Consider the following 25,213-nt stretch of genomic DNA (forward strand, 5'->3'; position numbering starts at 1 on the left):
GACGAGTTGACACTTAAACTAGCGTAATGTTGAATGACTAACTTGACGAATTAAGTGTTAAGTGCAACACATTGTCCATACTAATCTATATTTCACCAATAATATACCTGTAAAGACAAGGACATTTTTTTTTTTTAATAAGTCTACGTCTATTCGTTTATTCTTCATCAGGTCAGGTTCTACCCTTCAATTTTATATAAAGTTAAAATTATGATTTTTTTTAAATATCCAGATTTTTAAATTTTTTTTCAAAAATACACGTTTTTTCAAAAAAAATACAAAAATAGCCAATTTTTGCCCTAAATTGGCCTTAGGCGCCACCCTAGTTGGCGCCTACCCTTTAGGGTAGGGCAAGTCGCCACTAGGAGTGGCGCCTACCCTTTAATTTTTTTTTTAAATTTTTTTTTAATTTTTTTTAATTTATTAATTTATATTTATTATAAATTATAGTAATTTATATTAATATATATATATAAATAAAATTATTTACAAGATATATATATATATATATATATATATATATATATATATATATATATATATTAATTTATATATATATTAATTTAATTTATAAGTAATTAATATTATTTATAAATTTTTGGATAAAAAATTAATTTATATACGTGTAAATAAATATTTATATACATGTAAATTAATATATATATATATATATATATATATATATATATATATATATATATATATATATATATATATATATATATATATATATATATATATATATATATATAAAGATATGATACACAATATCTTTAAAGATAAAGATAAAGATATAAAGATAATAAACACAAAATATTTTTATTAAAATAATACACAAGACAAATATTATAAAGATATGATTAAAATGCATTATTAATTTGGGATTTATCACATATGATGCGGTCCCTGGTACGATCCGCACGGGGGAGGTCTAACTACTCGCCTAGACGGTTCACGTGGTGGTGGTGCTTCCCTATTACCACCCCTAGTCCTAACGCGTCCCCTTGCCGTTTGCCGTTGTGGTTGGGTCGAAGTCCCTTCAATGCTGTAGGAAAGACGGGTCCCCTCTGCGCCCTCAAAGCTTTGTCTCGGTGGGACAAACTGACTACTGTTGGGTGCGCCCTTGAAATATGGTCTTTGGTAGTTTAGGGTTGAATCGCGTTGGCCAAAGAACAATGTTTGTTGTGGTGTGTAGTAGTCTTGTTGGTAATCCTCTTGTATACCCGTGTCGGGGCTAGGTGGAGGACTGGAAGAGCTCGGGACATTGTCGTGATGGAAGTGTTGGGATTGGTGGATGTGGGGGGATTGATATTGTGGTAGGTGTTGGGACTGTTGATGGTGGTGGGAATGTTGAGGTTGGTGTTGGTAATCTTCATGGTATTGGGGTTGAGTTTGTGGTATGTAGTGTTGATTTGGTTGGGGGGTGGACATGTGTTGTGGTGGTTGTTGTTGGTAATACGGTGGTGGTGGTTGTTGTTGGTAATAAGGTGGTGGTGGTATTTGTTGGTAAAATGGTGGTGGTGGTTGTTGTTGGTAATACTGTGGTGGTTGTTATTGTTGGGAATATTGTGGTGGTTATTGTTGTTGGAAATATGGTTGTTGCATCCGGGGATCGTCCAAATAGAACGGGTCAGACACAATCATTTCTGGATTTGTATTTGCTCTATACCAATCCACATTTTCCCTTGTCGGCTTCATTTCGTTGGGCGCCACCGGAAATTGTAGAACATAATGGGCACGGTCTTTCCACATTTTATGGAACTCCTTTGCAAATTCCTTCCAATTTTGGGCATACCACTGGTGGCTAACTTTTTTTAGATGCCAAGGTTCCAAAGACATTGGGGGGCCTGGGATTTCTTGATGCATTCCGAATTGCAGTTTGACACGGTCACTTTGGTGCATCTCCACAGTGGTGAACCGCATTATGGCCGTTTTTGCTGTCCAAACAGCTGCATCTTCGGGGTTGGGTTGATGTTCCAATCCCAAATATGGCCTCCAAATAAACTGCAAAGAAAAAAGTAAATATGTTATTTATTGAGAATGCTTGATATTAATACATCAGTTAGAAAATGAGTGATTTAGTGGTAATACATCTTGTGCTCGGAGACGATCCAAGAGTTGACGATAAAATATTATTTTATTTTTGGGGGTAAGACTGTAATCTAGTCCAGTTGTAATGAACCTAAACAAAAAAAGATAAATAATATTATTTACAAATATTTATAGAATAAATATACAAAATGAAATAACATCATAAATTTACCTAGTTGCGTAGGGGAAGGAGTAGACGTTAGGATTTTCTGGGGCTAGCCTCGGCAATCTCCACCACCCCCATGTTTGGAGCAAAAAAGCACATCCAGAAAATGTACAGTGGTAATTTTGTGCATTTTTACACAAAGAGCTATATAGGAAAGCCAATACAGCAGAACCCCAACTATACGTGCTTATTCTATCAATGTCCTCGGGAAATAGCAAGTTCCCAAACAATAACATAATGTAAACCCGAGTTTTTATGACTTTTTCTTGTTCGGACGAATCCTCAGTCAAAGTTATGGAGTCGTGGTAGAATTGGAGGCTCGATAGTTTAATACCCTGACCCCTTGCTTTTGCAGATCCCTCACCCTCGACTAGATCTACCCCCAACATTTGAACACATATTTCGTTGGGCTATTGAACATTTTCAGTCATAGGCTTACCATCTATTCGAAGACCCAAAAGCATGTACACGTCCTCTAGTGTGACGGTACATTCACCAGTTGGTAGGTGAAAAGTGTGTGTCTCTGGTCTCCAACGTTCACACAGAGCAAGAATAAATTTGACATCAATTGTGGCATTTACGACATGCATAACATGACCGAACCCAGCACGCTCTATGTAAGGTACGCACCATGGGTCTGGATAAGGCATAGGGTGTGAACGTTGACGAAATTTCTTGGGATCCTTTAAAAACAAACAATATAAACAATCATTAGATTGGACTTTTAAAAAACAAATTACAAACATACGAAAGAGGCAATGTTCAAGAAAAACTTACGAATGAGGCAATGTTTGCCCTAGTGCCTCTGTGTTCTTGGCCCATGGTAAGAAGAGACATGATTGCAATGTAGAACGAAGCTTGGTGGATGAGAAGTTTCGCCGGAGTTCTCTGAATAAAAGTGTTAGTGGTTGATGAAAACTTGCAAGAATGACCTTCTATTTATACTCGTTTTCAAGTAGATTGAATATGCAAAAATGTGACACGTGTAAGGCATGCGTGGGAATCTTGTAGCTAGGTGGATATGTTGGCATGCATTGGTACAGATTAGGTTGCACTTGTCTTGTCTTGGGGAAGACTTGGTGGAACCTGATGATGCAAAGATGTGATACGTGTAAGGCATGCGTGGGAATCTTGCAGAATAGGTGCAGGCTAGGTGGATAGGTTGGCATGCATTGGTACAGATTAGGTTGCACTTGTCTTGTCTTGGGGAAGACTTGGTGGAACTTGATGATGCAAAGATGTGACACGTGTAAGGCATGCGTGGGAATCTTGCAGGCTAGGTGCAGGCTAGGTGCAGGCTAGGTGGATAGGTTGGCATGCATTGGTTCAGATTAGGCTGCACTTGTCTTGTCTTGGGGAAGACTTGGTGGAACCTGATGATGCAAAGATGTGACACGTGTAAGGCATGCGTGGGAATCTCTGAGACTAAGTTCAGGCTAGGTGGAGGCTAGGTGGATAGGTTGGCATGCATTGGTACAGATTAGGTTGCACTTGTCTTGTCTTGGTGCAGGCTAGGTGGTAGTGTTGCATGCAAAGGTGTGACACGTGTAAGGCATGCGTGGGAATCTTGCTTTGAATATTATTTTAGTACAACAGTTTTAGAAAGTTTAAGTTGGTTTTTAATTCAATTTAGTTAATCAGGTTGTTTAAAATAAATAATTAAGCTTAAATAAGATTGAATATTATTTTAAACACATAATGGAAAGACCTTAATGTATTCGCCACCTAGAGTGGCGAGTTCATGTCTTATCCTGACCTACTGATGCATGCAGTAGACGTGTCAAAATTATTACATGCATGCAGCTCCACCTAGCCTGCTTTACACGTGTCCAAATTTTTAGACGTGTCCAAATTTTTGCATGCTTTACACGTGTCCAAGTTTTGCATGCGTTACTCTTGGGGAAGGCTTGGTTGAAGACATGCATGCAAAGATGTGTCGGAATCTTGCAGACTTGGTGGTAGTATAAATATTCACACACATTTTCACAAAGGTATTCACAATATCTTCACAGCAATCTTCAAAATATCCTCACATATATCTTCACAATATCTTCACAAAACCTTCACATAACATGGCATCTTCATCACAATACAAAATCAAAGCTCACGTCAATGGTGAGACTTATGAATGTGATATGTCTGGCTTCCTATTTAGAAACACCGAATGCACTCGTTTTTGTCTAAATAGAGGAGTTGACTTCTCTTATCTAAAAAAAAGATTGAGTCCAAACTAAGACAACCCGTGTCCCAAATTTTTTATCAACAACCTTTTTTTTCTGAAAATAACTCAGTCAAGTTTTATAAGTCATTGATTCAAAATGACATGGAGGCACAATACATGTTTCGTAACCATGAGTATTCTGGTTACGAATATATAGTGTTGTACATTGTGTTGGAACAATTTCAACCAACTCAGAATATTCAGTCACAGGTTATTGATCCTGTGATTGATGACGAACAAGATGTTGAACACCACGTTGAAGACGATGTGGTTGATGATGCAGAAGACGTGGTTGATGACTTGGTGAACCGTGATTCCGAAGACGAAGACCAAGTTCAAATACCTATAGCGCAACGCTACTCACCGCCTGCGCACTTCACAACCCTTAACTTGGGCGAGGATGAGCCCTCATCAGATATGTTCTACAACCCGTATATGAGGAGTTAAAGAAGGGTGACCAATTTCGGACCAAGGAAGAGTGTCTGTTAGCAATTAAGAACCGGCACTTGAAAAACTGTGTTGACTACGATGTTAACAAATCAAATCCAGAAAGATACGTTATTGTATGCAAAAATCCGGAGTGTGGGTATAGGTTGATGGCATCGTACAAGAAGAAACATAATGCGTGGGTGATAGGGTGCATTTCTCAAGCTCACACTTGCGTCAACACAAACATGGCACAGGATCATCGCAAACTTAGCCATGATATGATCTGCCATTCCATATTACCTCTTGTTGAGGCTGACCCGTCACTCAAGGTCAAAACTATTATCTCCCATTGTGTGGCTATTTTCAAATATACACCGTCATACATAAAGGCTTGGTTAGCGAAAACCAAGGCAATTGAACTGGTATACGGTAATTGGGAGGAATCATACAAACAACTTCCGCGCTACCTGGCTGCACTACATTTGTATTCACCTGGGACGGTTTCTATAATGGAGACATTGCCGGCACAATCCCCTGACGGAACTCGTCTAGAAGGTAATGGAATATTCCATAGACTTTTCTGGGCATTCCGTCCCTGCATCATCGGTTTCACATTCTGCAAACCACTTGTTCAAGTCGATGGAACTTGGTTGTATGGGAAATACAAAGGATCGTTACTGATGGCGGTCGCACAAGATGGAAATTCTAATATTTTCCCAATAGCCTTTGCATTGGTTGAAGGAGAAACGGCTGTTGCTTGGAGTTTCTTCCTTAAGAATCTCCGAAAGCACGTGACTCCACAAGCTGGCATCTGTGTGATTTCTGACAGGCACGCTTCTATAGACAGTGCATACAATAATCCAGCAAATGGTTGGCATGACCCCCCGTCTATGCATGTCTACTGCATCAAGCATATTGCTCAAAATTTTGTGCGGGAGTTCAAAGATAATTTCTTGAAGCAAAATTTGATAAACGCGGGGTATGCATTAAACCAACCTGGATTCCAATACTACCGCCGGGAAATAGTGTTGGCAAATTCTGATGCAGGGAGGTGGATCGATAATATCGACAAAGCAAAGTGGACTAGATCATACGACGATGGGGTGAGGTGGGGCCACATGACAACAAATCTTGTGGAATCAATGAAGGCGTCTTTAAGGGCATATGTAACCTCCCGGTAACCGCTTTGGTGAGTGCGACCTATTTTCGGATGGCAACATTGTTCGTAACAAGAGGGAAGCGCTGACATGAAGTGTTACAGACGAGTCAAGTATATAGTGATGCCTGCATAAAGTTTATGAGGCAGGAATCTGCCAAAGCCAGCAGCCATCGGGTTACGGAATTCGACCGCCATGGCCACACTTTTAGTGTCAAGGAAACAATTGACCACAACCAGGGGCTGCCCAGACAAGAGTATAGGGTCCTAATACCAGACAGTTGGTGCGACTGTGGTCAATTTCAGGCCTATCGTATGCCTTGTTCCCATGTCATTGCAACATGTTCACACATCCACTTCGATGCATTGTCGCTAGTGTCTCCCATCTACAAAGTTGCAACATTGCTAAATGTATACGACAATTCCTTTCCGGTGGTAGCATTGGAGGCATATTGGCCAGAGTATGACGGAGAAATTGTTTGGCACAACGAATCGATGCGGCGGAATAAAAGTGGTCGCCCAAATAGCAGGCGCGTTAGAACTGAAATGGACGTCGCAGAAAAAATGCAGAGGAAGTGTAGCATATGTAGACAACTAGGGCATAATAAGAACAAATGTCCATATCGTGGATCTAGTTCCACAACTTAGTTTTCATATTCATAAATTTGTGTTCCAATGCTATTTATCATTAAAGTTTACTTTTTATTCCAAATAGAAGATGGCACTTGAACAACAAACACAAACATCTAACATTACAACACCAATTACTAAAACAAAAACAAATACTGGAACAAAAACAAGTACTAAAACAAGAACAAGTACTAGAACAATAACAAATACAACAACAACATGACAAACAACCATTAAAATCTAAGAAATTACAACAGTTAACACTATGTCGTCTGATCCATGCATCATTTGGATGCAATCAATGTCGCTTTCAACTTCAACCCACGAATATACCGTTTCTCCAGTTTCAAATGAGATACTTCTTCTAAGCCTCTGAATCCTTCTGATGACTTCACCAGGTTCGTAATCTCCCTCTAACCAAGACATCAAGAACCTTTTTAGTTGGTCCAACGAACGGATGTTCCAAAATTTCATCTCCATTGGGGGTTTCACAGGCGAGAAAATAACATGCCCATCCCTTTTTAAGATTACTGGTTCAGGATTCGGCCGCCTTGATGATGTTCGCTGCCATGACGACGGTCTTGGGGATGCCATGAACTCAACTTGATAGAGAAAGTGATAGGAAATTGTGATGAAGAAAATGCAACGAAATAGCACTTTATTTATAGGAAAATATCTAGGTTGTACACCAATCTACTTAACCCTAATTAGTGTCGCACTTGATTAATTAGTCTCATGGGGAATTAGGGTTTGAATTAGGTCATAACTACCAAACTCTAATTATAACAGATCAATAAATCCTAATTATAATTGATTAATTAACCTTAACATGATTAACCCTAATTCTCCCAAAAATTTATAAATAATATTAATTACTTATAAATTAAATTTAATTTATTATTTATTATAAATTTATATATATATATATATATATATATATATATATATATATATATATATATATATATATATATATATATATATATATATATATATATATATATAAAATTAATATATATAAACTAATATATATATATATATATATATATATATATATATATATATATATATCTTGTAAATAGTATTATTTATATATATGTATTAATATAAATTAATATAATTTATAATAAATATAAATTAATAAATTTAAAATAATTTAAAATAATTTAAAAAAGATTTTTTTTTAAAAAAATATATATTATTAAAAAAAAAAATTAAAAACAAGATAGGCGCCACTCCTAGTGGCGACTTGCCCTACCCTAAAGGGTAGGCGCCAACTAGGGTGGCGCCTAAGGCCAATTTAGAACAAAATTTGGTCATTTTTATAATTTTTTTGAAAAAATGTGTATTTTTGAAAAAAAAAATAAAAATCTGGATATTTAAAAAAAAAATCCTAAAATTATCATCACTTATGATTGGTTTTAAGTTTAATTTTTTATTTTTTTAATAATATTTAATTCTTTGTAGGTAAAAATTAAGCTAACTCTGCTCGTAAATAAATAGAAATAAAAGTTTTCATTTAAGATCAACACAAATAAAATAAAAGGAGTGTCTTTAAAATCGATCATTTATTTTTCAAAGGAAAATATTATTCTTAACAACACTAATCTTAAACGTAACATTTTCATATAAAGACAAGAAGTCTAAAATACTTATCAAACCAAACTCGTCTCCTTGATTTTCAGGACTACTATTTATTTCACGTTAAATATTAACCAAAATTTGAATTTGAATATTATAAAAATTTAATATTTCTTGTTGACTCAACCCTGCGGATCTTTAGATTTTCCTTTCTACAATACAGTAACATATTTATTTTGCTTTTGATTCTTCTTAAACTAAAAAAGTCTTTTAAGTTGTTTTTCTTAATAGATAGATCTTTTAAGTTTTTTTTAACAACTTTTATATTTATTTTTTTAAATTTGAAATATTTAAAAATAGATGGTTGTTTTATTTTTAACTGCACTGCCTCATTTTTATATTATTTAAATAATTATATCTATAATTAAAAATTAATTAAAATATATTAACGATATAAAATAATTTTATACAGCCAGTTAATCGTTGAATAATAAATTTAATTTTTATTTTAAAAATCCATAAGATAATACAAATGAGTGATGGTGATGAATCCACAATTATACTGATAATACATAATAATTAATCTCTTATAATTAATACTTTCACTTTTATAACTTAAAGAATAAAATTATTAAAAAGAATTTAAGAGCAAATCATTTAAAAAAAATAACTTAGAGAACGAATTTTATTATTATTATTATTATTATTATTATATACATCTATCATATTATATGATTATTCTTGGTACTGCCTTATCCTCATCTAGAAAGAGCAAGACAGTAGTACTATTTTGACAATATAGTGGGATCACGAAATATAGTGAAAGATATTAGGATGGGGACCGCATGATATCGACGGCCATATGAACAACTCACTTTGGATAAACTTGTTAAGGACGAAATTTCAATACATATGTCAACACTTTGAATTCATTGAATCAAAGATAAACATAATGATTTTACATTATTAATTAATTTAATATTCGTGCTTCCGCAATAAGTACGGGTGAAAATATTTTTGTATGACACAATTATATGTGTGAATATAAAATAAAGTTAAAATTATTTAACATTAGATTATATATATATTTAGAATCAATTAATATATAAATAAAAATATTAAAATATATGATAATTAAGATTTCATACATTTAAACTTGTATTGATCTTATTGGTTTATGTCTCGTGCATTTGAACGGATAAGGCCATTTATGTAACTTGTTATTATTTATTATGTTAAATATTGATAATTTTAAATTTAGATAATCAATATTTACATAAGTTTTTTTGTCAAAAATAATAATTTACTATCAATTATAATTCTAGTTGTAAGCATATCAATACAAAATATGATATGGTTGGTTCAATAGATTAACAAAAATATATATACATTTCTAATGAAGCACCGTGACCTTATATATTATAAACCTAGAACTAATTTTGATAGTTAAATATATGTGTAGAACTAATTATTCAATCTTTAGTAATAGACGTGTGCGTCCGGGAGATTTAGTTTACATATTTAATACTATAGTAGAAATGTCAGTAATTAATACAATGACATATTGAGTACTGTAATATGATATGAAATAAACATCTAAAATATAATGAAATAAGCCAAAATGTTTGAAATGAAACATCAAACCCGCAATAAATAATTTAATTGATCATTTCATACATACTAAAAAGATGTAATAATTAAAAGAAAAAAATGTAATTTTTATGAAAATATCACTTACATTAAAAAAATGGTAATAATTTAAGAGTATGTTTGAAGAAAAAAAGAATTAATTTATATTATAATTTAAAATAAATTATTTATTTTAAAATATTTTATTATTCTAAACGAATCATTCATTATAAAATGGATGGACGGAGTAATTCAAAATATAAATGAGACAAAAACTTATTTGAGTAGAAAATAATATGCTTTACAACAGAGGGTAATACGTAGAAAATAATAGCTCACTTTTATTGATCTTATAGTTTCATCTAATCAGATATTTAGTTTCAAAAGATTGTGATACGCAACAGAGTATTATTATTCAGCAGACACAACAGGTTGATAGACAGCATGTTTCTATTCAGCATTGTATTGTAGTCGGTAGATAGAGTGTGAACTTTATTAATAAGTAGGCACAGTGTTATTATGATATATTCCCTTCGGAGGTAATTTCCTCCCTTAAATATAAATAAATATCAATAAATTTAGATGTATTTAATGTCTTTATTTTAAAAGTATTTATATATTAATTATTTAATATTATTAGTGGAAAATAATTTTTAAGTATGGGATTTAAAAACACAAAATTTTAATGAACTAGTATGTAGGAGGCGCTTTCAATAGTAGGTCAATATCAATTAAGAGTCTCGTGACCGATCGTAGAGGCAGTGATGATTCTTTGTCCTACACTCAAATTGTCGGTGGTCCTGTTTTGGGTGGTGGTTCTAAAAGCCATGAGTTGGTTTTTAAAGCCGATGATGATGTTACTTGTGTTAGATTTTTTCTAACGTATGTTGGAGTGGTGTCAAACGTCGGTTCTTCCTATAATATGTAGGAAATCTTAGATAAAAAAGTTTTTTTTACCATTGGTTTTACTTCTTTGGGTGCTAACATGTGTTTATTGGAAGATAGAGTTAAGGGTGCGGTGGAGGAATTGTTGAGCAATGAAGCGGGGTGGTTTAAGTTGTGGTTCTCTGAAGTAAAAAAATGGAGTCCCGCTATGATGGATGAAGATAGAGTCACTTGGATTCGGGTGTTCGGTGTTCCTTGTCATGCTTGAACTCTCAAATTCTTTGACTTCATTGTTAATCCAGTGGGGAAGTTGTTTTGCACTGATGATGTAACGAAATCTGGTTCTAAGATGGATGTTGCAAGATTGTTGGTGAGAACAAATTGCGCTAATTCTATTAATGAGGTTATATTTGTCAATATCAATGGTGTTAGATTTAGATTGAAGTTGGTGGAGGATAGTTATGGACCAGTGAGCTTTCCGTTGTTTCCGGCGAGTTTGAAGGTGGATGACGATTTAAATGAGGCAGCAGTGGAGAGGGAGGAGATAGGGGGTGACGATGACGTGGATGAACCTTTTTGTGAGGAGGTTCCCTTAGTGGAAACAGTATAGGCGGTGGCGTCTTCTGCGGGCAAGTGTGATGGTGATGTGGTAAACAATTTGGAAAAGATATCAGTTGGGCATGCATGGCTAGAGCAGGGAGTAGTAATAGGTCCAATGGATAACTTTATTAGGAAAGTGCTAGTTGGTCTTTCACAGAAGTCTTTGCCTGCTATTCCTTTTTGTTCAGAAAATGTAGCAGATGATACTTATATGTTGGCACGTGACCCAACAACTTTTATTGCGGATGTGATTGGATCCAAGGTTCAAGGTGAATACGAAAAAGTCCCTGGTTGTTCGAATTATCCAGAGGGTGTTTCGGCGTGTGATGAGAATAAAGAGTTGCCAGTTGTTTACCATGAAAATTGGTAAACAATCGCTGATCTTCCAAATTTCTAAATTTGGTTACTCGCAGGACCGATCAGATTGATCCTAGGACATGTGCTAATTGTGTTTGAAAATAAGTTTTAATAATCACGAACACTTTGACAGTACTCGTGGGACTAGTGACTATAACTTTACAGTAAAAGGCTAATATGGAATAGAGAGAAATTGTAGATGGCTGATAATAAACAACTGGCAAAAGTAAGTGTTCGAAGCAAAGAAACTTAAGACTTTAAAATGACAAAGTAAAGGAAGAGTGTTTGGAACAAAGCAGTAAAAAATGTAGTTTTGGAAAGATAAAGATAAAATTTATATTGCTTTAAAATAACTAACAATGGTGTAAACAAACGTACATTCTGTGATTTACGATTCTTCTTCACACGAATACTTGGTAAATTTACATACTATGTACACACTTTGACACTCTCTATCCTAACACTAAGACCTTTATTTATACTTGATTGAAATAACCGTTTATGACGACCCTTCAATCACGTCGAGACACATGGCGCCTTGCATGGATGTGATCCATTATGCTCCACGTGTACTTTCAATAGTTTCAGATAAGAGCAAAATTCCCTCCTTTATTTGAATTTTGAACCTCTAATCGAAAACAAACACCTCCATCTGGTCGAATATCACCTCTTGGGCGAAAACATCTATACACAGGATTTCCTTTTTTGGTAATTCTTAATAGGCGCCGAAATGATGAGCTAACAAATTGCCCCCCAAAAATGTTACTTTCGACATATGAGAGAAAAATATATTTTTTGAGACCTTATTTCGACGCCTTAACAACTCTAACATTGTGCCAAGTGTTCCAATGTTGCAAAACTTTTCAATTTCTTCATTTGTCTGGTGACGTTTGGGTCATCATTAGCTTTTTCCTAACCACGTCTTTTCAGCCCACAACCGAATCTTTTCACTCATCATGTTTCCTAGACTCTAGGAAATCATGGGCTCAAGCATTAATTAACATCTCCATCACACTGCCCCAAGAATACACATGTCCCACTAACTTGTCAACCATTAATGCTAATTTGAAGCATTTTCTCTTCCAAGCACGCCTATAAAACCCACAGACCTACCCATTTCACACTCTACACTTTCTTAATCCTCAAACACTTTAGTCGTTCCTCTTCAAACAATCTTCAACCAAAACCCAGATTTCTTTCAATCTCCAAAAATGGCAACTTCAGACAAAGCCCTTAAAGAAATAGGTGTATCCATCAAAACCACCGCCACCAAGACAAAATCTTCGAAGAAGATCTCAGAGCTTCCTATTTTCACTACATTGTCTGCTCCACTCACGGTTGGTAACCAATAATACATACCAGAGCCCAAAACGGAGGAACAACGCATAATTTATGTTTCTCAGGTACTCATTCTCGTCTCTGTTTCTGGAAAGAATCATTCACTGTCTGAATCTCTAGATGATTTAGATATTGATTCTAGTAAGCTTAGAGAGTTTTTTTTTCTTCTTATCACAAATGCAAGCCTATGGGGCAAGCGAAAAACCCTAGGACTGGAATAACCACCGCCAAAAACCCTAAGGATATTAATGTTATAGATTTGAGATTTATGAATAATGGTTTCAGAGATTTCCATGCTACCCCCACCTTCAAAGATCCCACTGATTATCTAGATTGGTTAAAGAAAGTAGAGAAAGCTAAGTCTCATGATTGGAAAGACACAGCCATTTATGACCTGATCATGTTGTCGAAGCTAGATTTAGAGTACAACACCCCTATGTTGATTTCTTCATTGTACTTCTGGGACAATACACACTACACTTTCCACCTTCCTTGTGGTATGGCCACGCCAACCCTTTTCAACCTGGCCGCTATCACAGGGCTAAAACCTATCAGATATACCTATGATCCCGACATTGATGTTGCGGACACCATAGCCTTTTCGACCACCAGAGCAGCATATTCAATGCACATTGCTCATTATCACGATAAAGATACTGACACCGTCTCTGACGTGGAGCATATAGCTTTTTTGGCCTTGTGATTGTCCTATTCTGTTTTCTGTTCAAAATCCTTGCAAGTTGCCAAGAAATATCTCACTTTGGAGAATCAACTACACGTTGGACATGATATTTATCTAAGTGAGATGATCTTGGCAAGTCTTTATGAATCATTGAGCGATGGAGTTGCTCAATTGAAGAATTTGGGCGACAAAGGGAATCTTCTCCTTTCTGGCCCTTTATGGCTGTTGCAACTCTGGCTCAATGTCACTTTCGAGGCTAGTCTGCCGAATAAAGGCCTCGTCGACAAAGACGTCGAGGAGATTAAGAACAGAAGGGTCCAAGGTACGAGACTAGCTCAACTGACTCCTGATGATGAATGACAAGCCATTCAACTGACTTTCATGAGCTACATGATGATGTTTGCCAAGCGTCGTGTTTTCACTTCGAGCATGGCCCCATTTGCCTTCAGAAAGTACGATCCCAAATGGTTTAGCAGGACTTTCCCATCTCCATCCAAGAAACAAGACATAGAATCTTTACTGATTTGGGAAGCCTTTTTGACCCTCAAGATTCTAACCCTTCGACTTAATCCTTTGAAGGTTCAGGTTACTTTGATAACCTATCAACCCAACCTTATCGCTCTACAATTTAGGTTAATTCAGGTTCTTCCAAAGTGCCTGTATGACAAAAAGGGTAGTCTCCTTCTTCATAATGCAGTCCATAATGAACCTACTTCCCTAAAGCAAATAGCCAGATACGCAGAACCCAACTTACCCCGTTTAACTTCAAGCCTAACTTCCTATGCAGTCGAGAGTTTGGGAGATGGTGGACTAAATACTACATTGAGGAATTATGTGATGTCTCTTCCTTCATTCAACATTTTGACAAAGCTTTTCTTCTCGTGCAGGAAAAGACCAGAAAAGGTACTTACACGCTTATAAAAGAAATCCAAGCTTTTCAAAACTACTTTGAAACTGCCTATAGGCCTGATGATCTTAGTCGAACCATCCGCGAAGCAACTGTCACCCTCAAAGAAATTTTTTCAAAGAAAATGGAAAATCTAAAGATTCCTTCATACGTTCCTCGTGAGAAACGCTATGAAGTGACTTTTGAATTATTTCCCCAAAAATTTCCTCTACTTCCTAATGCTGACTTTGGAGTGGCCCTTGCCCCTTCATTTCCAGATTGGTTTATTTGTGGAGACTCTATTAAAATACTTCGACAACAGTCCCAGAAAAAGGCTCAGCGGGTGGTTGCAGCTAAGCATACTCTAGACAGTTTCAAAGGGCATCTTCATATAGGGATTGAAGATGTCTGAATCGAGCCAGACATATATGAAGGTGTGACACATGAGGTTTCCCTTGAAGCACATTCCTTTTTTAGCTATTTACTCTTAGCTAACACTAACTGTTTTATGTTACTTTCTTGTTTAGCCATCAGAGTTCCTCCTAAGAAACCCACCAACAGGAGACCCGTCGAATCGAAGACTGAGGAAGGTAGCAAGCCTATAAAGGTATACTTTCGCTTTCCTATTTCTTTTTGCCTTTGTTCTGTTTAATGATGCTAACATTCCCATTCTTAACTCGGGCTACTCGAAAATCTCCTGTAAGCCCCATTAAAATCCAAAAACCTGATGAGATCCCCGTCATAATAGAGTCTGACGAAGAGGATCTGTCGCCAGTTCTCGACCTAACTTCCAGGAAGAGGAAGCAACAACCAAAGGCTATTGATACTTAGAGCCATCCCCCAGCAAAACTCCCAAGGAAGAGGCCTTCTGCACTTACTATCTGATTCGTTTTCGCACACGGGTCAAAACGAGTAATTAGAAAACTGTAGTTTAGCGGAAGCGACAACTCGAGTATCGTATCGCAAGGATTCTTGTATTATTGTTAACCTAATGAAATCGATTTAAGGGGGGTTTATGTTTTAGTGGTCGTTGTAGTATAGTGGTGAGTATTCCCGTCTGTCATGCGGGTGTCGGGGACTCTTGTAGATCTTAACCATTATTATAGTTTAACCATTATTATAGTTTTAGGTGTTGTCTTTTAGCATTTTTTTGCCCTAACTTTCTTACGTTTTGGTCTTTTTGCGTTTTAGGATTAAAAAAATCTGTTTTTTAAGAAAATCATCTCAAATTATTCCGATTATTTGTTGATTAACTAGGAAAAAATCAAGGATCAAAAGCCTCTAAATAGTGGATGCCGTTCTAAAAATCCAAAATTCCTTATTTTTCTATTTTTTATGATTTTATTTCTAATTTGATAGTTTCAAAAAAATTCTCAAAAATTTTAATTGGTGTTATTAGATTAATTTTTGTGTTTTTGTATTTTTTCCTTTTATTTTAATAGTTTTTTTACGTATTTCAATTGTTTGTTCTTAATAGGGGCGTTGTCGATATTTTCCTATTTGTTGCTGCATTGCTGAATTAGTTATGTATTTTCTCATTGTTTTTTGATTTTTTTTCTATTGAGTTTAATATGGCTGACCAAAGAACTCTGAGAGAACTTGCTGTTCCTGATATGAATTACAATGGTTTATGTATTGAATATGCTGATGTTACTGTTCCTTTTGAGTTGAAATCTGGTTTAATATATTATTGCTTAGAAGATTCCGTGGAGAGCTAATTCCCAAAGAGTTAATCTGTTGTATTCGAATTCCACTTTGGGCTTGAGGTTTGTTTCCCAAGGAAACCCTAATTCAACTGTGCTTTGATTGTGCCTTGCTCATGAAGAAACCTCAACCTATGATCAAATTTAATCAAGGTAAGTTCTTTAACTCATTACTTTATTCATATATGAGCCTATTTGAGGGTCCTCAATCATTCATTCATCAAGATTTGAAGTTTGGCCTTGAGAAGTTGACCAGTTAAGTCATCTGACTAAACTGAAGATCACTAAGATACAACTTGTGATTTGTTTGCCAAATGAAGATGATCCCAAAAGCAAAAATGTTCTTAAGAACCATATGAACAACTTTAATGTTCATAAAAAATCCATTTGAAAATTTTAAGGTCATCATTCATTTCAAAACATTATAGGTCATTTTGACTGAAACCCTAATTTTGGGTCAACTTCCCAAGGACCTAACTTATTTAATTTTTGTGATTTTGAGGTGATACCAAATGAATTGGAAATATTAAGATGTCTAATTCAAATGTTATGTTGGACAAAATTTTATAATCCTAAAATAAATACATGTGATAATACAAAACATTATAGGTCACTTTGGACCTAAGTCATTGAATTTGAAAAATGTCTAACTTCAAGTGCCCATAACTTTCTCATGAAAAATTCAAGTGTCATACGGTGAACTGACTTTTTGTGTTTTACTTTGGAAAGCAAATGTCGCGGTTAGCAAGAGTCGCCACCGACTTTTCTTTCATCCCATAAGGAAAGGTGGAAAAGAACAGGAAAAGACCTTAATTTAGATTTTTGGGTTCGGGAGGTACATTATACAAAGGGAAGGTGTTAACACCCTTTGTATCCATGGTTATCCATGGGCTCTTAATTGCTTAATCACTTATGTTTTTCTTGTTTGAAAAAGTGTTTGAGAACTGTTTAGGAAATGTTTTGAAAAGGAGAATTTAACTTTGTAATGATTCTTGTATGAATGTATACAAAGTGGTTATCTCGTTTAGTTTTGAAAGTCGTTTAGAAAAATATAACTCAGCAATGATTCTAGTACGAATGTATACCAAGTGGTAATTTTCTAAAAGATGTTTTGAAAGGTGTGAGGTGTGAGAAGTATTTTAAGTTGTGAGTAAGCAATTAAGAGTTATACCTACCCAAGGTCTTTATGGGCATTTCCTATCCTTATGAGGGTAAAACTGTCCTTACTATTGAGAAGTAAATAGTTTTATCCTTTGGATGTAAAAGGGTCATCGTAGGGTCATCGATTGGTCATTGAAGGCAACATTTGTAAGGATACCTTAGCATTCGAAGGGACGATCATCATTTAACCGTAGGCTACACCGAAGGGTCATCGAGGGATAAAATCATATATTCGAAGGCAACATCCGAGGGACTATGATTTATTTTATAGGGGCATGATGATTTAATCGAAGGGTCTTTGCTAAGTGTATCCCCCTATTCGCGGGACATGACCGTAATACCGTAATACCGTAGGGCAACAAAGAGAGGTCCAAGATCACAAAATCAAAGGCAATATTTTACAATCAATTAGGTAGTTGTAATCAATTAAGTAATTAGGTCCACATTATAATCAATTAGGTAATTAGGATGAATCTCCACATTAAAATCAATTAAGTAATTAGGATGAATCTCCACATTAAAATCAATTAAGTAATTAGGATGAATCTCCACAAGGGTATCCCACAAATAAAGTGGGATACCTAGCAAGCTACCCTCTTCGGGAGTATGTGAGTCCTTACAATATTCAGCAAACAGGTCAGAATACCAAATGGGGGTGCAATCGAGGATTACACTGCAAAAGAAACACAACAGTAGGAATGTCAGGCAAAATAACGCATGATTAGAATAGAACAGATCAGATAAGCGTAGAACAGAACAATCAAAATATTAGCGACTGTCACGTTCGCCTCTGCCTCGCCTAGCGAAGGCTTAGCGAATACTCGCTACATGCTCGCTTAGCGATGTGCTAGCGAGCGGCTGCGTGTTTTGAATTTCAGAACAGTACGATCTCAGCATGCTGCACGCCCTATGGCATCCAATACAGAAATTACATGATTCAGCATTCAAGATATTCAGGCACACTTAAATTCACATGCAAAACCTCAAATATGTTTATGAATTCAATTATAATATCACATGCAAATTAAGAACATAAAGCGGTAATAGTAATGCAAACCTGTTTGCAATTGAATTGCAACCTTGAATCGGCAAGTCGGATTGAGTTGGGCGGAGGTGACCTTGATGCAAATGAGTTTCCTTCAGGGTTTCCTTTAGGGTTGCTCTGAATTCTCTGGGTTAGCCTCCAGGGTTTGCTGTGCCTTCTCTCTATCTCCCGTCTTCGTTTCCTCTTTTCTGACTGAAGTGTTGGTATTTATAATGCTTTTTCGTGACCTAATGGGCTCAGAATGAAGCCCAGAATTTTCTGGTATTCGCAAGCTTCGCTAGGCGAGTGGCATAGCGAAAGGTTCGCTAGGCGAAGGAGTTGCTCGCCTAGCGAACATGCCAGTTTGGGCCATTTTCTGGATTTGGCCATCTGTGAGCTGGGTCTTTGTTCCTTTAAGGTCAATGCCTTGAGTAATGAGTTGGAGTGCCTTGAAAAATGTCTTGCAAAATTAACGGGCAAATTTTGGGGTATGACAGCTGCCCCTGTTCAATTTTCTTGAACCGAGAGAGCTAGAATGGTATGTACGCCATTCGTGGTCTGGAGGTGGAAGATTATTGAACACTTAGAATGCCCCAAAATTTTCACTTGTTAATCAACAACTAGTCTTGATGAAAATGGGCTTAAAGATGCCATCCAGGGAGTCTGATGATGAGAGCTTCAGAGTGCGTCGTACATTAGACGATATCTGAAGACATGGGTGTCATATCGGGTCATACGCTAGACCGTATAGTGAGTCATCCATTAGGCTGTCGACTTCGCTGGGGAGTCAGAGTGCGTTATACGCTGCTGGGGATAAGGGATCAGAATGGACCATACACTAGATCGTATCTGAATCACAGAATGAAACGTCTATTAGGCTGCCTTTGGAGAGGTAAAGATCAGAATGGATCGTACGCTAGATCGTATCTGAGTAATAGAATGAGTCGTCCATTAAGCGGGTGACTTCACTAGGGATGGAAGATCAGACCGGATCGTACGCTAGATCGTATCTGAGTAGCAGAAGGAGTCGTCCGTTAGGCTGAATCTGATTATGAAGGGGGTAGTCGTACGCTAGACTACACTTCAGAATGTACCGTACGCTAGGTAGCATCTGAGGGGATGAACATCCAAATGGGTCGTACGCTAGACCGTCTTGAAATAGTTGAAGGAATCATATGTTGGGCTGGATCAGAATGAACCGTACGTTAGGCTATATCCGATGATATTTGTATATGTTGTATCCGCAATAAATGTCTGGGATGGGCTTAGAGATGCCATCATTAGGAGGATGTCAGAATGAATGTTGACATGGAGTATATCTGAAAGATGATGTAATCAATAGGAGTATCCGTCTGACTGGATCTTTACCTTGACTGTATCAGGAGGATAATTAACCTGAAAAATAAAGTTAGCTTCATGCCATGTCATGATGCATGAGATGTTTTATGCTTCTGAAACTAAATGCGAACAATGTATGCATGCGTATGCTGTGAAATGATGTAATGAATGAATTATGCGTCTGAAAATAAATGCGAACATTGCATGCATGTATGTGATGTGGAATGATGCATGAATGAATTATGCGTCCGAAACGTTTTGCCAGGGAAAAATAAATCCCCATATTCCGGTTGGAGATATTTGTATTGATGACCCTTCCTTAGCTAGGGGTATTTGATTTCTGTCTGATGGTAGAAACATTCGGCAGAGCTTGGCTGGGGATAGAAGAGATGACCAGTCTGTCTGGTGATGCCGACCTCTTCTGGGAAATAGCTGGTTTTTGATGGGGAATAGAATCAGCAATCGGACTTGTTGGAAAGCATGGTTAGACCTTCTCCTTGATCCTGAAGTCTTTTAGTAATTGCTATTGCTATTTTATGTATGTATTTTTGGTAAACATTGATCATATTCAAATGTATATATTAATTCAAATTAAATCAATGGACGTTTACGCAGACAAAACAGAAAAAGTAAAAACAAAAGCATCTTTTTGGAAATAAAATTGTATTGATTTTGAAAGAGGGCCTATAAACAGGCAATTCGTGTACAAAGAGACAGAAATCCTAGTAAGAGGAAATTGTCAGGAAAACAAAGAGAAAGCTATGCAGAAAAAGTCCTATTGATTTTAATTCCACTACTGTCATTATGTCTTCAAGCATCTCATCCCTTGCTGTCGGATGGAAGTGATTAGCTTGTTCAGTCCTTTGAACTTGGTTGAAGCTGACTGAGAACGGGACATAGTCATACGCTTTAATCCCTAATTTTTGCCTGGACCGCCTTTTCAGGTTTTCAGTCCACCAGGATACCTTTTTTTGCCCAAGCCGCCTTTTCAGGTTTTCGACTTGCCGGGTGTACATTTTTATATGTTTATCCCTAATTTTTGCCCGAACCCTTTTGGCTTGCCGGGATGCTCTTACTTTTGCCTAGGTACGTCGACCTAACGGGTCTCTTTTATGCGTAGTATTTTTTAACTATGTCCGCATTCACGGGATGTGGGAAATCTTCGCCATCCATTGTAGCAAGCATCATGGCTCCACCAGAGAATACCTTCTTAACCACGAATGGCCCTTCGTATGTGGGAGTCCATTTGCCTCTGGGATCACCTTGTGGTAGAACGATACGCTTGATCACCAAGTCGCCAATTTGATACACCTGTCTCTTGACTCTTTTGTTAAATGCCTGGGTCATGCGCTTCTGATATATCTGCCCATGACAAACAGCCGCAAGTCTCTTTTCATCAATCAAATTTATCTGATCGAGTCGAGTTTGAATCCATTCATCTTCATCTAAGCCCGCCTCTTTCATGATTCTTAGAGAGGGGATCTGAACTTCCACTAGTAAAACGGCTTCCATTCCGTAGACTAAAGAGAAAGGAGTTGCCCCTGTCGAAGTCCGCACTGAAGTGCGATAACCATGAAGAGCAAAGGGTAACGTCTCATGCCAGTCTTTGTATGTTACTGTCATCTTTTGTATGATCTTCTTAATATTCTTATTAGCAACTTCTACGGCGCCATTCATCTTTGGCCGGTACGGAGAGGAGTTATGGTGTTTTATTTTGAACTGCACGCAGAGTTCAGTAATCATCTTGTTGTTCAAATTAGTACCATTGTCAGTGATAATTCTTTCAGGGATGCCATACCGACAAATAAGACTATTCTTGATGAACCGTGCCACCACATTCTTGGTAACAGAAGCAAATGAGGCTGCCTCTACCCACTTTATAAAGTAATCAATAGCAACAAGGATGAAACGATGTCCGTTAGAAGCAGTAGGTTTAATCTCTCCAATCATATCAATGCCCCACATTGCAAAGGGCCAAGGTGCTGTCAACACATTCAATGGAGCAGGAGGCACATGTATTTTGTCCGCATAGATCTGGCACTTGTGACAGGTTCTGGAGTGATGGTGGCAACCAGCTTCCATGGTAGACCAATAATAGTCTGATCTCAGAATCTTCTTGGCCATCGTATGTCCACTAGAATGAGTCCCAAAAATACCGTCATGCATGTCTTCCATAATCTTTTCTGCTTCCTTTTTATCCACACAGCGAAGCAAGGTCGAATCATGATTACGTTTGTATAATACTCCATTACTCAAAAAGAATTTAGCGGAGAACTTCCTCAGGAATTTTCTGTCATTGATGGATGCCCCTTCAGGGTATTCCTGAGTTTCTAAATATCTTTTCACTTCGTGGAACCAAGGTCTCTCCTCTACTCCCTCAGTATTAAGTTCATAACAATATGCTGGTTCATCTAATCGTTCAATGGTGATCCTGGGAGCTTCATTGTCCCATCTGACTCTGAACATAGATGACATGGTAGCCAATGCGTCTGCCAGCTGATTCTCTTCTCTTGGTATATGTTCGAATGTAATCTCTTCAAAGTATGGGATTAACGTCAACACCCGCTCTCGATAAGGGATGAGATTCGGATGTTTAGTATCCCATTCTTCTTTGATCTGACTGATTACTAATGTTGAGTCTCCGTACACACTCAAAAACTTGATTCGCAGGTCTATAGCAACTCTGAGTCCCAAAATACACGCTTCATACTCAGCCATATTATTGGTGCAATCAAAACATAGTCTAGCAGTGAAAGGCGTATGGCCACCCCTGGGAGAAATGATTACAACACCAACACCATTGCCCAATGCATTAGAAGATCCATCAAAAACCATAGTCCATCAGGATCCCAGTTCGGGTCCTTCACCCGGTCCAGGTTTTTCATAATCAGTAACAAGCATGACATCCTCATCTGGGAACTCAAAATTCATAGATTGGTAGTCGTCCACCGCTTGATGAGCCAAATGATCAGCTAGCACGCTTCCTTTGATTGCCTTTTGGGTAGTATACTGGATATCATACTGTGTTAAAATCATCTGCCATCTTGCTATTCTCCCGGAGAGAGCAGGTTTCTCAAATATATATTTGATAGGATCCATCTTAGAAATCAATAAAGTGGTATGATTCAACATATACTGTCTTAGTCGGCGAGCAGCCCAGGCCAAAGGACAGCAAGTTTTCTCGAGCAGTGAGTATCTTGTTTCACAGTCGGTAAACTTTTTGCTAAGGTAGTATATGGCATGCTCTTTTCGACCAGACTCGTCATGTTGCCCCAACACACACCCCATTGAATTTTCTAACACGGTCAAATACATGATTAGAGGTCTTCCTTCAACTGGTGGTATCAGAATTGGAGGTTCCTGGAGATACTTCTTGATTTTGTCAAAAGCTTCTTGACATTCGTCATTCCATATCATCTCTTGATTCTTCCTCAGTAGTTTGAAGATGGGTTTGCAGGTAGCAGTTAAATGGGAGATAAACCGGGCGATGTAATTCAAACGTCCCAAGAAACCTCTGACTTCCTTATCTGTACGGGGCACTGGCATTTCTTGAATAGCTCTCACCTTAGCCGGGTCAACCTCAATTCCTTTACCACTGACAATAAATCCCAAGAGTTTACCGGATCTCACTCCAAAGGTGCATTTGTTCGGGTTCAATCTCAGCTTGTATTTCTTCAACCTCTCAAACAATTTGTACAAATGATCGAGATGCTCTTCTTCAGTATGAGATCTGGCTATCATGTCATCCACATATACTTCTATTTCATGATGAATCATATCATGGAACAAAACCACCATAGCACGCTGGTACGTTGCCCCGGCGTTCTTTAAACCGAATGGCATTACTTTGTAACAGAAAGTGCCCCATTGCGTCACAAACGTAGTTTTTTCCATGTCTTCAGGTGCCATCTTAATCTGGTTATAACCCGAGAATCCATCCATGAAGGAGAATACTTTGTGTTGAGCGGTGTTATCTACCAGAACATCAATGTGCGGAAGTGGAAAGTCATCTTTGGGACTCGCTTTATTCAAATCTCTGTAATCTACACACATTCGCACCTTACCATCCTTCTTTGGCACTGGTACCACATTAGCAACCCATTGAGGATAAGAAGTAACAGCTAGAAAACCTGCATTAAATTGTTTCATAACCTCGGCTTTGATTTTCTCAGACATTTCAGGACGCATGCGGCGAACCTTTTGCTTAACAGGACGACAGTCTTCCTTCATTGGCAGACGATGCACTACTATATCAGTATCCAACCCTGGCATGTCTTCATAAGACCAAGCAAAAATCTCTACATAGTCATGTAACATCTGAATCAATCTTTCTTTGATACTGTTTTCCAAGCCTGCTCCTATTTTGACTTCTTTCTTGTCTACTTCAGTACCCAAATTTACAATTTCAATTGATTCCTCATGCGGCTGTATAGTCTTTTCTTCTTGCAGTAACAGTCTGGCGAGTTCTCCAGGGACTTCACAATCTTCGTCACTTCCATCCTCGGCTTGGTAGATCGGATTTTCAAAGTCACAATGAACAGTAGTAGAACTATTATCAACAGGATCCAGAGTGGGTATGGATCTGCAATTTGTTACGTGAGTGTGTGTAAGAAAGCATAGCTTGTTTAGAAGATGACAGGAAAGATAAAGAGCGCAATATTTGAATGCAAAACGTCCATTGATTTATTGAATGTGAATATGCTTATGAAAATGACAAAACCCTTAACAAATTAGCTATTGTGCCCCGGGCGTAGACACAATACTTTAAGAAGTTCAATTGTAAAAATTAAAAATTTGCAACACTAAAATAGACAATAACAATTACTCTTGACTAACGGAAATCGGGATAGTGTCTTCAGCCTTCCAATTATTGAGTCCGTTACCAATTGTTGGGTAAATCCAACTATCCAGGTCGCAATCGCTGTCAGCATCTTCTATAGCATTAATTTGATCCTTGACTACCTTCTTAGAGCTAAACCCTAGGCCAAATCTATCAGACTTGTACGGTACATTGATCAGTTGACCCCAGCCAGTACGACCACCATCTTCAACCACAGCTTGAGCATCTTTCAGAGAAATCATAGTAGGAGGAGCACGAATAACCTTGGGCACACAGGAAGTTGGCTTAAGGACAGGATTAGTCGGAGGAACTACTTCAAATGACTGAGACGGAGTCTCAAAGAATTCACCATCCATCTCGACGTATCTGAAGGTATGCACACTGCTGACAATATACTCTTCTTCCCCACACACAGTGACGATCTTACCCTCTATTGGATATCTCAGCTTTTGATGGAGAGACGAAGCTACAACACTTGCCCCATGAATCCAAGGGC

Source organism: Lathyrus oleraceus, chromosome 2 (assembly GCF_024323335.1).
Source record: "Lathyrus oleraceus cultivar Zhongwan6 chromosome 2, CAAS_Psat_ZW6_1.0, whole genome shotgun sequence".
Taxonomy (NCBI): Eukaryota; Viridiplantae; Streptophyta; class Magnoliopsida; order Fabales; family Fabaceae; genus Lathyrus; species Lathyrus oleraceus.